This window comes from Culex quinquefasciatus, chromosome 3, assembly GCF_015732765.1.
Source record: "Culex quinquefasciatus strain JHB chromosome 3, VPISU_Cqui_1.0_pri_paternal, whole genome shotgun sequence".
NCBI lineage: Eukaryota > Metazoa > Arthropoda > Insecta > Diptera > Culicidae > Culex > Culex quinquefasciatus.
The window spans coordinates 120,008,478-120,024,409 of record NC_051863.1 but is presented as its reverse complement, the minus strand read 5'-3'; the positions used below and the strand labels follow the sequence as shown (position 1 = coordinate 120,024,409).

Genomic DNA, 15,932 nt, shown 5'->3' with positions numbered 1-15,932 from the left:
GGCTTAGCCACCCAAAAAGATGAAAGTGACGCACGTTCAACGGTCTGCTGATTACGCGTGGGAAAGTCGATAAAAATAGCTCAACAGCTGGGACTCAAAATTGCGCAACTGGATGCAATTTCTAACAAAAGAAGTATTAATTAATGGTTCGCAAAAAAAATATCATTTCTGCGAGTATTGCCATTCAATGGCATCGCAAATTCAGTTTCCTCTTCCCAGGTGTGTCAAAAAAAAATCGTGGAAGAGGTTAACGAGAGGTTTCGCACAAATTTTTATTGCTGTTGTGGGTGCGGAATGGCCACTTCAGGAAGAGTCGTTCGATGCTCGCATAACTGCCAGAGCAAGCCAGGCCACCGGCAGTGAAAATATTAAGATCGTTGCACCTCACCCAACTTGCAGCAGCTGTTGGTAATCGTTTTGTTTTTTTTTTTTGCCTTTGCTGCTCGTTGTTGAAGGGTATCGTGTGTGTAAAACCTTGTTTCTTCGGTAGTTTACAATCTTGAAGAATTTGAAGAAACTAGAAATAGGCACAGCAATTGCAAGTAGATTAATTCATGGTAATTTTATAACTAGGAAAAACTCTCCGATGTACTCCTGAACTAACAGTATTGAGCTATTGAGCTACTATATATGTAACACAATAAATAAAACAAGATAGGCGTCATCCATAAAGTATGTCACGCTCTAGGGGGAGGGGTCTGAGCAAGTGTGACATTGCGTGTTATACGTGAGCAATTCCAGCTCAAATCGGGAATTTTCTGGTACTTTTTGTACCCGACCCTCTCCGATTTCAATGAACATTTGTAGACATGGTATCCTAGGCCTATATAAGCCATTTTTGTGTAAATGGAGCCACACAGAAAAAAAATCATGGTAATATTACATCTGGGAAGGGGTACATCTTTTATGTCAGAAAAGAGGTGTAATTTTACCTCTGGAAATGTGTAATTTTACCAATTTTCTGGTGTAATGTCACTTTTTCAGTCTAAATTGAGGTAAAATTACATCATAAAAGAGGTAATATTTAACCTTCCAAAATTACAGCTTCCAAATTTACATTATTTTTTTCTGTGCAGTTTCACTCGAAAATAACATTTGAGAAAAGTGTAAGTAAGTTAAATTTTTATGTATTTTGTAATTTGAAAATGACTGTATCTCGAAGCCATTGCATCGTATCAAAAGTGGTCAAAGACAAACTTGTAGTAAATTGGACGGGCTTTCTGAAAAAAATACACTGAAATAAAAATACACGCCATTTCTATGAGATTTTTTATTTTTAAGTTTAAGAGTCAAACTTTAAGGTGATGTAACGATTTTTTTTCGTTCAAAATTTTGAGGAAATAGGCTAAGATGTTACAAAAAGACTGACGAAAAATGCAGGGTGGTATGTCTCTCCTAAAAATACAAAAATCATTTACTAAAACTGCTTTTTTTAAAGAGGACTAAACGTCATTTTTTTTAAAAAAATACCGATAGTGGGAATCGATTTGCCAGACAATTTCACTTAAAAGTCTCTATATTGATCATTGTCCTAAGTCAAAACCTTGGGAAGATACAGCAGTTTACAAAATTAAAATGTCGAAAAAATAGGTTTATTTTTTCCGGAAAGCTCCTACAATTTCCCATAAGTTTGCCTTTGACCTTTCAATTGGATGTATGGTCTTTTTGTAACATCTTAGCCTATCTCCTCAAAATTTTAAAAGAAAAAAAATCGTGACATCACCTTAAAGTTTGACTTTTAAACTTACAAATCAAAAAATCTCATAGAAGTTGCGTGTATTTTTATTTCAGTGTATTTTTTTTTTTCAGAAAGCCCGTTCAATTTCCTACAAGTTTGTCGCAAACCACTTTTTGATACGATGCAACGGCTTTGAGATACAGTAATTTTTAAATTACAAAATATAAAAATATTTAACTTACTTACACTTTTCTCAAATGTTTTTTTCGAGTGAAACTGGATCCATATACACAAAAATGGCTTATATAGGCCTATCTTGATGATGCAAATATTTTTCATTGTTTTGTGTTGGAACGAAAACATTGAATAAGCAATTTGTTCGAATGAAAACTCCATGAATTAGACATTTTAACACTTAAAACTTGTAACTGAAAAACTAATTTTATCTGTTTTTAGTGGAAATTCTCCAAAGAATCTGAGAAAGCAATCCGCTTTCCAATGTGAACTCTTTTGAATTCGAAAATAATGGCACTTGAGATTACTATCTTATTTTGGGTAATTCTCTGCCAACTCACACGAAATTGGAAAAACTGTGTGATCTACAATTTTGTAGAACAATGTTACACTCTAAAAAATAACCCTGCAAGGTACAAAAAAACGAAATTTTGAAAAGAAAAAAAAACAGGCTGCAAATCATCGAAAAACACGTATTTTTCGCGTGTGAGCAATTCTCTACGAAATGTGTCTTTTTTAATTTTATTTTTTTTTATTTTTAATCTGTCTGAAACCTTTTTAGTGCTTTCGGTATGCCCAAAGAAGCCATTTTGCATCATTAGTTTGTCCATTTATTTTTTCATACAAATTTGTCCGTACAAAAATGATGCGTAAAAATTCAAAAATCTGTATCTTTTGAAGACATTTTTTGATTGATTTGGTGTCTTTGGCAAAGTATAACTAACTAAGGATAACTAAGGATAACTGAAAAACAAATGATACACGGTAAATTTTTTTTGGTGATTTTAAATTTAACTTTTTGTCACTAAAAGTTGATTCTAATCTAATCATCTAATCAGACCCTAGCGCAGCCAATCTTTCGAAGGGATCCTGGAGAGTGCCTTAGGTTAGATGACGCCTAGCACTCTCCTTGTCATTTATTAACATTTGTAGTGCACCATTGCATCGGAATGCATTGAAACATCACAAGCGTTAAAGCGGCCAGGCCTACTGCGTAAAGCCGTATCGCAGAGATGATTCGTAGTAATTGAGTTGAGTTTGAGCACTGAGTGTTCGAACAACAACACAATTTTGAATCGACAGGGGAGGAAGACCATACGCTCCGAGATTTTGGTTGTATTCGTTGGGAGCACCATGCTATAGAAGGTTTGGTACTCCGGGACCCTCTGGGATGGGACATTGTATTTCCACGAATGCCCTGGACACTATTTGCCGTGGTTATAGCGCCACAACTCGCTCTCTGTAACAGTAGTCCTAATTCCAGTCCAAGCTTACCAAGTCGTCATGGCCTAGTGGTTAGCATTTTTGCTTACCAACCCAAAGGACGGAGGATCGAACCCCGCCTCGAGCGACTTAGATTTTTCGTTCATATTCACCATTTCAAATTTATGTGTTCTTAACTTTCTCGTTGGGAGCAGATGGGAATCGAACCCAGAACCATTCGCTTACAAAGCGAACACCGTAACCAGTCAGCCACGGCCGCTCCTCTTTTTGTCACTAAAAGTTGATTTGCAAAAAACACGATTTTTTCGATATGTTTAAGGAGACATCAAATGCGAATCAAATGCATACCGAAGGCACCTAAAATGTTTTAACCGGATTAAAAAATACAAAAAAAATCGATTGACCACAATCTCAGAGAATTGTTTATGTTCGAAAATATAAGGGATCGTACCACCCCACCGTCACGAGATATCGTAAAATGGACCTCGTATTCGTGATCAAGGACCAAAATTACCCCTTAAGAAAAAAGTTGCATGCAAATCGAAGAGGGGTCGGGGCAGCTACTGTGATGATCCATTTATCAACAATTTTTTTTATTTTTTTAGGTATTTTCTGAAATTTCCGGCAAAGCTCTGTATGATTCTATACCATTCCATTCCAAAATATCTCTAAATTTGTCTGTTTACAGAAAAAATTGTGAAAATTAAGCATTCAATTTTAATATGTTTTGCCTGATCGATATTGTCAGAGAAATTAAAGAAAAAACTGGTTTAAAATCATTATGTTTGTTAGCAAGCTAATTTAAAGAAAATCACACCAAATAATCAAGTATTCCAAAGAAAGCTTCATTTTTAAGAACTATCGTAATTTTGTAAATAAAATAACACACTCACACACAACATATTCACCTGGATCTTCAGTTCCACAAAATATCAACACAGTTCAACACGTTTTACTTTAATTTATTATTATATTCTTTCATTAGTTTTCACTTGTTCTTCAATTAGCTAACTGTTTGAATCTCCTCACTACAGTCACGTACTTTTCACCAACTATTCACTTTTCTGCAACCGGCAACTCACTGCCGCGAAATTAAAAGCACGTCCACTCGCGAAAACGCTCAACCGTCAACTGCACGCGGTCAGCGCCGAGCTTTGCAACTTAATCGACTTCTGCCTGTGCAACCGCGAAAGCGTGGAACTTTATGGATTCTCAAACCCCGACTTGGCGCCCAGCACGCCGGTTCTCAGAGATTTATACCCTCGCGCATGAGTGCGAGAGGCACGCTCTTGAATGAGAGTCACACCCCCTCAGCCAGTTTGCAGCTTTAAGCTCCCACTCGCTCTCGCGCTCTTTCTCTTGCCCGGCTTTGCAATGGCTCCACTGACCAATGGGCAGCATCCATGCAGATGAGCCCACCCACCCTTGAAGAGGGGTTCGAAGATCAAGATTGGCAGAGGGTGATCTTCTTGAGGAGAAAATTTCGGGAATCAAGAATTGGATTCAAAATGGGGCTGCATGAAGCTTTAAGCAAGAGAGAGAGAGCGCAAGCTTTGCGCTCTTTTAAATTTCTCGCGCGAGATAAGTGGCCAAACAAACTACTGAATGGATGATCGCGTAAGTTTTAGGGTAAGTTGAGAAATATTTATGAATGGAAGCTCGAAAAAGCCGGAGTCCAATTTTGGGGACTTGTTGAGCGGTACTCCAGTACACTTTACTTTCTAAATGTTGTTTTTTTTTAGTTACAAGTGCAAGAAGGATGAGCTCAGCGTTGGTGAGTCATTGCTTTGTAAATTTCTATTTAATCAGTTCATATAATTTTTGCATTTCTAAACATGTTCTGAACCATGGTTAACCTTCAAACAATTTGTAACGAATTGCACATTTGGAAGTGTCCTTTGTCATGGACCGAGCCATGTTAAAACGCTTCCGCCTCGCAAGCGGACAATCTACAACATTGTCGAAGAGTGCGAAAAGATTCGTCAACTGTTAAGAATGTTACACAATTTGTAACACCGCCACTGAAAACATTAAGAGATTGTTGAAGTTTTCCGCGGCGGTTTTAATAATGCTGTAATAAAGTTGTGGTAAAGTTGTTCCCTGGAACACGAATTATGAGCTTATGTGGTTTTTTGAAAAATGCAAAGTGGACAAACATGCAAAAATCATAATTTACCGATTTCACGAGTTAAATGCTATTTAAACTTCAAAGTCAAAGCGCCAGGTCCTGTCGCAACCAAACAATCTCATATCTGGAAATCGGACTCAGTACACCTAGCAAGCCCTGAAATGTCTACAAAGTTGACTCGTTTTGTTACATCCTAGTGCTCATATTTTGCTTATTTTAGAGTTGGGTAAAAAAAGAGCAAGCGAACTATGACTCTCAAAAAACAGAGCCACGGTTTAAAGAGGAGCAATTTCTCGACATTTTTAAAGCTGAATCGTCATTTTGCATTGGGAGTCTATTGCAACTTTCTCATCAACATGTATTGAATTACTCTAAATAGCATTAATGCCAATATTTGAACACCACTTTCAAACTCATATTTTCAGTTTCCTACTTTTATTTGAATTTCTAAAAAGTAAATAATTTTTTCAACAAGATAAAAAGAAACTTTTCATTGAACAAGTGATCTTACATTAAAGTACTACCCTGGGTGCTGAAAAGACAGAATGCGTAACGTGTTTTTCGAATGCTCCTTACTGCTCCCCACTACTACAACTGCACTACAGATGTAAACATAAACAAAGCAGATGGCGATGTTCAAGCTCAAGCGTGACATAGTTTTTGCTGCTAAAGTGAGTTGTTTTGAAACATTTTGGATCTGTTGATTTTGAAGTTTTCGCAGAAAAAATAAGTTCTTCGCGCGTTTTTACTAAACGATGAGGACGTTTTTGTTTGCCACATGACAAAAAATTGCGTCAGAAGTGGGTGGAAGAGTAACCAAATAGAAATTCCGAGATAATGAATCTTTGAAGCGCAGTGATAACATCTGAGTAAGATTATACAATATTATGTGTTAGATGCCAACTAAGCTTCCAAAATGGCTTGACCATAAATCCAAATGGTTTAAATGGTTTTTTGACACTCCATTAGATTTATGCAGCAGACAATCAATAACCTCGCGTTGACAGCGGATCTATGAATAATTGTCGTGCATTTTCTTATTCAGGTATTCCAGTTCTGCATGGTTCATAAAATTTTTCCTTTTTTTTTTATTGCACCCAGCTCAAGCTCATATAACCCAAACGATTCCAATAAATCCCTCCCAGTTAAGATTTTTTTTTACTTTGAATACCTCAATCGACGACATCGATTTTGTTTATGCCTGACAAAATAAATTGCAGGCCAAGGGCGAATGATGCTGATGATACCTCTTCAGTTGACGCTCAGGCGAGGAACATCCTGGGAGGAGCGTCACTGACTACGTCCGTAGTCCTGTTAGATCATTCTTGATCAAGACAGTATAGCTCTGGTTCCTTGCAAGTGTCCTTTTTTCTTACCTCCACGTTGGCTTGGTTTTCATGATGACCTAGCTGGTGGCCTGTGGAAACGGATCGTAATCCTTTGACCACCGCGGGTCAAAGTCGAGACGGCTAAAAGAAAAGGGTGCGACAATGTGGGAAAGGGAAGTAATTTGTGATTGTAGACGGTATTGTTTTGATTCGCAGTATGTTGAGTCAACTGCTGTGGCTGTACCTGAGACATCGCACAACGGGGTTTCTCTTCTTTCCATTTCAGCTACCACCTATCTTCTGTTTATTTTGTTTCACTGATTTTCTAACGCGGCTTCTGTTTACTATTCTCTATTTGATTTCGATTTTACTCATTTGATTCTCTTATTTCTCAACGCTTTTTCACTCTTTTGTACCAATTGATGCTGATGTAACAAACTGTCTGCTTTCCTTTAATTTGGCAGCGATGTCAATTTTGTTTATCATGTGCCTTTTCTTTATTTATCTATTTGAATAATTTCTCATCTTCCCTGTAAATTGCCCTCAATACAATCTAAGCTTGTTTGTTACCTCTATTTATTAATTATTGTTAATTTCTTTGCCTACTTCATAAATTACTATCTTTCTTTTACTATTGATTCTTCAAATAGTATATTTCTTTCACTGTCCATTGTTTTCAATCTTCACCCTTTTCTTCAAAACAAATGAGGTTCAAGCCCTTACTCAATTTTTGGAATGATCAAAGAATTAACACAAATATTACTATTGTACTTTTGAAAAACTTTTATAAAATGCTTAGGACCAAAAATTGTAACAAAACACCGCGACAAAAGAAATAGCAACAGATAAACAGACTCAACAATAGGGAAGATATCAGGAGAAAACAATACACAGTGAAAAACATTATGTTTTTGAATTCAAACTAAAAATAAAACAGTTTTTGCTTTGATGAAAGTTGATAGGCACACTATAAATGGTTAGGCGCTTATACTTACATCAAACCCTACGCAATGTACCACCCCCGGCCGAGTTAAAATGCGTAACCGGAAAAGAAGGTGTGCATGCCTGGCACGAACACTCAAAGCGTGTTCTAGCGTGTTGCGCGTACTGACTCAGAGCAAGGGTGAGATGTAGGTGTAAGGGCAGTTCGTGTTCATCGGGAACCTAGTGCATAAGATCGGTCAAGGCCCGTTCCTACACTGAAAATTGCGAATTGCGAATTGCCTGACAAAATAAATTATTGGGCGATTACAATACTTCCTTCTTCTTGGTAGCTTTCAGCGAACAGTAAATTGATTTGTAATTTGTTGTTGTATTGGTTCCGTTTTCACAGTTCTAAATAATTTATCGATTTATTATTAAGGCCGCTTTGCGAAACACTATTCAGAACCCACAAATTTCAGCATTTCAAATCCTCTTTTCCCGACCAATCTATAGCATTTATACTGCCGTTTTACGGCGATATGATGTATACGCCATTGAGGTGATTTTGCTGTAGACACGATTTTCTGTTTTTGTTCATTTTTTCAATTTAAATTGACTAATTTGAGGTCTGCTCTGTAGAAACTGTTAAAAAGTACAATAAAAATATGGCCCCTACAAAATTTCTTGTTTTTTCCTATTCTCTACGATTTTAAACAACAAACATCATTTGGCCGAAAAAATAGCAATAAAAAATCACTACTTTTCCTGCCCAATGATGTATGTATACATTGCTCGCTCAAAGCGATCAAAGCTTTTGATAGCTGAGTGGATCCCGTAATGCATTGTCCACGTGGATACTTTAAGGGGGGGAGGTATTAGGGAGCGTTCTTTTATTACGTTACGCAGTTGGGGGGAGGGGGGTCGGAGGCCGTGTTACGCTCCATACAAAATTTATCAAATTTGTATGGAAATTTTGTTACGAGGGGGTCTAAAAATCCGATTTTTTGCGTTTCGTAATAAAAGAACGCTCCCTTAGCGATTGTCTATGCTCCATAAACACATTTTTTGCATGAACAATTGTCAGCTAGGGAGGTGGGTGGGTCTAGAATTTTCAAAAAAGTGTCTACGTGGATGTGGATAAGGTGTCATCCATTAAGTACGTCACATTAAAATCAGCCAAAATTTACTCTACCCCCCTTTGTCACGATTTCCCTATGCACGTCACGCTTTCTCAAAACCCCCCTCTTCCCTCAGAACGTGACGTACTTTATGGATGATGCCTAATGGACGTCCCCTTAAGAATTAAATCGAAATAATGTAATAAAATATTGCCCAGTCTTGATTTGGTCCCAAAACCTCAAATCAACATTCAAACAGTATTGAATTTGACTTCTATCAATTCTCAATGTATACATACATCATGATGAGTAAAATTGGCGTATACATCATTGTTTGTTTGCTTAATAAAATGGGCCCCAGAGCAGTTTTTTAAAAAAATTCTTTCGTCAGAAGGTAGCTTTTAAGATTCTTTATCAGACTGTACAATAAAATTAAAAATTTCCAAAATGGCGTATACATCATATCGCCGTAAAACGGCAGTATAGACTTTATCAATAAAATCAGAATATAGAAAAGAGTTCGCAGAATATTTTTTTCCAAAAATAATACTAGCATTTTTTTTCAATTTCGGTAGAAATGAACGTTATTTCGTGAAATTGATAGCAATTTTCTGCAAAATCCTAGATTTAAGTTTAGATACTATTCAATTCTTCTTAGAAATTTTGACATAGGTTTTTGGTTTTCAAGCGCAACTTCTCATTTTAAGTTTTTTTTTTTTTTCAAAGATATTTACATAAACCCAAAAAAATATCTTTAAAAAATCACACAATTCCTTAAAATAACCTTTCCATTAAAATTTTGAAAGATAGCAAAAGAGCCATTCGTTTTAATGAGCGAACGAAAATGAGCGGCTCCCAAAAAAGAGCGGTTTTGTCCACCTCTAGCTTATTTGCTAGTTATTTGTGTCCAAACAGTTGGTGAGTTCCAAAGGATGTCCCTAACAAAGAGGTTTGCCGTGGACTCGCTCTTAAACATAACATTCTTGGCTGATATGATATTTTATTCAACTGCTCAATAGGTTGGTCCAAATACGGGCTTCATCGTTCCCCTGAAATCAAAGATTGGTTCATCACCACTGGTTCACCAGGCCTAATTTGAGATCATTCTGACCACGGGGTTTTTACAAAATCAATAAAGATCGTAGTTTCGAGAATTAATTAGAATTGGATAGTTAATGAGCCCTTCAAAGCAACTGAAACAATTGATTTTTCTCATACAAACTACAAGGGCTTAGAGAGATGAGGGAATGATCGCAAATTTTGAATTTAGCCTAGTGATGGGTCAATCTTTGATTTCAGAGGATAGCCCCGATAAAACCTAGATTAGGACCACCCTACCCCTGATACAACGCATTTCGAATCCAATTATGAATCTTATGAAACATATCCTACAAAAATTCTTCAAACATGTGAAATGCAAAGAGACGAGTTGTTCCTTTCAATTCCGCCATATTTATTTTGATAAATATTACAAACATGTTCTACGAACGTTCTTTATGTGGGGTTAATCAAGCTTAGATCACGCCCATTTCTAAAAGCATTAAGCCATGCTCAACAAAAAAATGTGCGCCTTTTTAAGCGTTCAAGAGTTCCCAGGGACATTGAAATTACTTGGCGAAAAAAATATTCCACATCGGAATGCTCTCATTTAAAAAGTAATTGTTTACCCTTTGGTGATTAATCCATCCAAAATATGTCAAGAAGGCTCCATTATATCTACTACAGAAGGCGTCCCACGTTACAAAGCAATGATCTCATCCGTGTTCCCGTCTCGAAAGGAAATCTCGTGCGTGCCAGTTTATGATCTAAACACGTGCGCGAAAACTGCGGGGCAAAAGAATTTGTCGCGCCGGATCTTGACCAGCCGAACGCCACGGTAGTAATACGATTAGTTCGGCGTTGAAGACCTCTTCAAACAGACTTTTAGACATTGAGAAGTGCCAACGCCGGTTGTAATTAACGCGAGAGCCACTTCACAATGTTTCTTCCTCTGGAGGGCCAGAGTCCACAAACTGTGTTGTTTTGGTCAACTTGAAGAATTTCGAGTTGTCAAGGGCTTACGGGTTCATGAAGGCCAGCTTCTCAACGGGAATGAAACGTCTAGAACTTAATTGTGGTCCCATCAAGTCTAGTTTGAACCAGTTTTATGGCAAATACAGTACTTGTACGGAAACTGGGCTGAGAACGTCGCCCAGTTACCGAATGCTGCTCGCTAATTGGGCTGAACAAAAATTGCCGAGAGGACCACCAATGCATTATATTTTTTTAATAAAATATAAAAATTAAAGTTGCTTAAATTTGTATCCAGAGCTTATTTTTCATGTTTCCTTTAATTGTTTCTTGAAATTTCACAAAAAACTCAAAACATTTTTTTATATATTACACTTGATTTTTGCATTCTTTGACCCCTCGGTCATTTGGGTTTGTTTATGTTTTTTGACGTTTGTCTGCTTTTTAAGTGGGCTACAGCCCAGTTATCGAGCGCCCAGTTAAAAAGCAGCCCACTTAAACAACGCCCAGTTACCGAGCAGCTACTGTACCTTCTTTAACTACGATATTTGCTAAAATGTCCTAATTGCAAAACTTTCAACTGAGGAAAAGTTCAAAAACAAAACTTGTATTAAAATAAAAGTATTCGCTACCGATGGAAAAAAAATTGTTCAATAGCTCAAATTCAAATGGGACAATTTTACGACTACTAACCAATTTCGGATGGGATTTCCCCAGCTCTTCAAATGGATAAGAATTAGGCGTGTTCCATGCGACAAGTGGACAGTAGTTTTCACTCAACACACAGCTTGCTTCAATGGTGTCAACTCGACGTAACTCTGTAAAATATAGAGCTGAATGATTATCGGATCTGAACCAATCGCTTTCAACAAAACCTGTTGACTCAGTGTTTTAGAAAAATAGCCAGAAAGTAGTTTATGTACCGTAATCCGGGGTGAATCGGGACTTCAGTCTGAATAGGGACAGCAGTTTTTAGAGCAGTTATAGCTTTTAAATTTGGAAATGGATGTACACATTTTGTTGGTCTGAGTCTGTTCTAACCGAAATCAACCAGAAAAATCAAAATATTATGTTCCAACATGGTTAAAACTGCTGTCCCAATTCGAACCATGTGACCCGATTGACCCCAGTATACGGTAACAAGATGCAGAAAAAAAAGATTTTTTCCGGCACCGGTCATGTATTTAAAAAGATAAATAATAAAATAAAAATATATCTACGCGATTCCGCATAGATTTTTTTTTTCCATTTCCTTCCGAAATAAAGAAACGGCCTAATTTGAAACACACAATTTAATGGTTGAAATCAAGAGTTTTTTTTAAGGGTCTGATAAGCTATTGTCTTTCTAACGTTTATAGGACCTGTTCAAAAGAAAAACTCTAGAAATGCTTTTAATTGTAACGCACTAGAATGAGAAAAATGGTAATGAGTCAACACCATGTCATAATGCTACGGATCGTAGGAAGACACATTTCTCGTCTAGACCCACGTCGGTCCAAAGGTCTAGAGCAGGTGGATTGCTTACGGGAGGGGCGCGGCCCAGCAGAACCAGCAGCAAACGATTCGAAGGTGTTTAACCTGCTCCCGGATACATTCTGGACCGTCGCCGTGTTCGTCGCAAAAGATTGAGTGCTTGTCGAGAAGCACTCTCTTAACTTCACGACGAGGAGAGTGATCTCGTCTAGTTGAGGTAGCTTTGGAAGTCGCAAAAACAGACCTAAACACCATCACCAATTGGCGAGCCAAATCGGCTGTCTGGCTTCTCAACAACTTTGTTCCAGAAGCTTAGAGGGGGCTTGTGCCTTCTCGTTCTGAAAGGAACTGACCATGTCTGGCCGGTCTGGAAGGTTGGCTGGCTGGCGGGAGTTTGGTGACGTAAGGTTCATGGTCGCGAATTAAAATAATTGCTGCTTCATGATCGATTTTACCAAATCGCTTTTCCGAGCCAGCTCAGCCAGTTTAATCCCGATCGATGACGTCAAACGAGCATAATTATCCACACCTCCAGAGCAGCATATGTTTGGGTTTTGCGCAAATCGGTCTTCTTGTTACGGCTAGACAAGCTTGCCGTACTAAAAACAGATTGGGATCTTGGTATTTTTGTAGCGACGGAAGCGATTTACTCCTTAGACGTGGATGATCTGTAGTTTTCTGAAGCCGTAATGACTCTAAATCGGTTAACTTTTTTTGGTGTTGAATAAAATGTAACACCTATTAGAACATTGACGTACGGCCCATTAGTGCTGTCTGGGGCATTTTTTTCTAACCTTTCTTTCAAAAGTCTTATTATGGATATGACTTTGGAATAAAAGAAAATCGTTCAACCTGAAGACAATTTGTTCATATTTTCAATAAAAAAAAAATTGGAATTAAAACAAAAAAAAATATAAAAAAACAATTGGGTCATTCCATCTCAACTGTGCACGAAAAAGTGCTAATTTGAAAATTACCCTCTCCGATCCTGCTCAAATTTGGCTGAGCTGTTGATACTATCAAAACATGCAAGAATCCCGAATTTCATCCAAATCGGACCACCCCCTCCATTTTTGTACCTCCCCAAAAAATTGACTTTTGGCGATTTTTGGCCAAACCTCCTAGTTTCAAACGGCGATAGCTCAGGAACCACAAATCTCAGAAGGTCGTTCTTGGACTCAATTTTGAAGGAAATCGGACGTAGAATCCATTTCCGTGATCATAATGTTGATTAATTTATTTTTTCTACCTGCATTGCGCAATTGAAAACATTAAACGGCCGTATCTCAAAACACCCCAACTTATTTTTTTATTTGACCTCACCATCGTGTTCTCCGGTCAATTGTACATAAGAATCACCTATCGACAGAAATGAATATGTTTCGTTCCAGAGATATCGAATTGTAAAGTTTTGTGTTTTCGAGATTACCTGCATCAGCTTCATTCGCCGCATCAGCTAGAAGCACACAGGCGGGCTGATCATAAATAATCTTCACCAAATTGAGCAAAAATTAACTGTATAATACTGTAGGAAACTGAAGTTTAATCGCAAATGTTTATCTGCTCAAAAAAAATAATGAGGTGGAGCAAAATAGTGCCAGTCAGCAAAAACCCCAAAACCTGCTTTATTATTATTATTATTATAGTTTATTATTGACACTTTACCATAATTCTGATTTATGGTTTAGATTGATCATATTAAATCAATTTTTATATAGTGAGCCAGCTCCATTTCATTAAAATATGATTTTGGTCAAGGTACATTTAATTAAAAAAATCCTTATACGTGAGGACAGCAGCCGTATTGTGTTCCAAGAATCCAAGAATGATAGATGAAAAAAAACACTGTTGTTCGGACGGTGTCGAAATCATCGCAACTAAATTTGGAGAATTAGCCGCTTTGCAGCAGATCAAACTTTGTGATTTTCTTACATTTTTCAGTTTTATACATTCCAGAAATCCTTTTCCTACTCTTTGTGATCGTCCTTCACTAGAGTACAACGTATCAACAAATTTTATTCATTTTAATTCATATTTTTACTCAATAATGTATCGTGCACTTATTTTTCAGTGTTACTAACAAGATTAATTCTCGGGTGAGTTTTAAAAAGCCGTAAGAGCCATTGTGACCTCTGACACTAATTTTCGTTTTTCTAGAAAATGAAACAAAATTTCATTTATTTTAAGTTTGGGGCACTTGAAGGACGTGTAGATGAACAATCTCGAGCATTTTGATATTGGTTTTTCGTAAGTAGGTCGAATACCGATGCAAAAAGGACTTTGTTTAACAATGGCTCTTACGGCTTTTTGAAAACTAATCCGAGAATTGCATTTTCCTCTCGCTCCGTCGGAATCCAATTCTGCCCTTTACTGTGTGTCGTCATTGCTCTGTCCAGTGGGTTAACACAGAAATTCACTTCATTAATTTTTTTGAGCAGATAAACATTTGCGATTAATCTTCAGTTTCCTACAGTATTATACAGTTAATTTTTGCTCAATTTGATGAAGATTATTTATGATGAAATATTATTTCAATAAATGGCCAGGTAGCAGTTATTGATCAGCCCGCCTGTGTGCTTCTAGCAGATGCGGCGAATGAAGCTGATGCAGGTAATCTCGAAAACACAAAACTTTAAAATTCGATATCTATGGAACGAAACATATTCATTTCTGTCGATAGGTGATTCTTATGTAAAATTGGCCGGGGAACACGATGGTGTGGTCAAATAAAAAAAAATAAGTTGGGCTGTTTTGAGATACGGCCGTTTAAAGTTTTCAATTGCGCAATACAGGTAGAAAAAATAAATTAATCAACATTTTGATCACGGAAATGGATTCTACGTCCAATTTCCTTCAAAATTGAGTCTAAGACCGACCTTCTGAGATTTGTGGTTCCTGAGCTATCGCCGTTTGAAACTAGGAGGTTTGGCCAAAAATCGCCAAAAAGTCGATTTTTTGGGGAGGTACAAAAATGGAGGGGGTGGTCCGATTTGGATGAAATTCGGGATTCTTGCATGTTTTGATAGTATCAACATCTCTGCCAAATTTGAGCAGGATCGGAGAGGGTAATTTTCAAATGCTGTTCCGCTTCAGATGGAATGACCCATATCCAGAATTTTGTTGTCGTTTGAATACTCCGTGCTCAAACGCAACCCACTTCAACGAATCATCTCTGCGGTAAACTTTACCCAGTAAGCCTGGCCGCTTTAACGTATGTGATGTTTCAATACATTTTAATGCCATGGCGCACTTCAAATGTTAATAAAGAAAGCTAGGCGTAATCTAACCTATGGCTTTCTCCAGGATCTTTTCGGAAAATTGGTTGCGCTAGGATTTGATCAGATTAGATAAGATTAGATAAACAGGGAAACTATCCAAGATTTAAAAGTAGCTTTGCTTTCTGTAACCAAATCTATTGACAAGATGGACATCCGAAAACGAAACTATTGGCACTACGCCCCCCGGGGCATGGCCTTCCTCTAACGTGGGATTTCTGCTCCAGCGCCTCTGACGAGACAGGAGAAACCGGGACCGACGTTTTACTTCACCATCCGATAGAAGCTCAGTGGATAAGGCGGGAATCGAACCCGCGTCTCATAGCATCATCGGGATCGGCAGCCGAAGCCGCTACCCCTGCGCCCGAGACCCACAAGATGGACATCCAATTGTGTTTAAATGAATGATAGTAGTTTAAAAGGTATAATAATTTTGGTAACCATTATTGATATTGCTCTAAAAATGAATTACACTATATACAACCTTGAGGCTCTAAAAACTAGGAATTTGTGATATGCAAAATGAAAACACGGGCCACG

General features: G+C 37.5%; 1 protein-coding gene across 1 annotated transcript in view; it reads right to left on the bottom strand.

Moving 5' to 3' along the window:
- The window catches only part of LOC6042329 (protein spaetzle 5), a 28,454-nt gene extending 24,198 nt beyond the window's left edge, over nucleotides 1-4,256 (bottom strand). Inside the window, exon 1 of the mRNA XM_001851408.2 lies at nucleotides 4,030-4,256. The gene's annotated coding sequence lies outside the window, so the exon portion shown is untranslated. The remainder of the gene's footprint in view (nucleotides 1-4,029) is intronic.
- Between the last annotated feature and the right edge of the window lie 11,676 nt (nucleotides 4,257-15,932).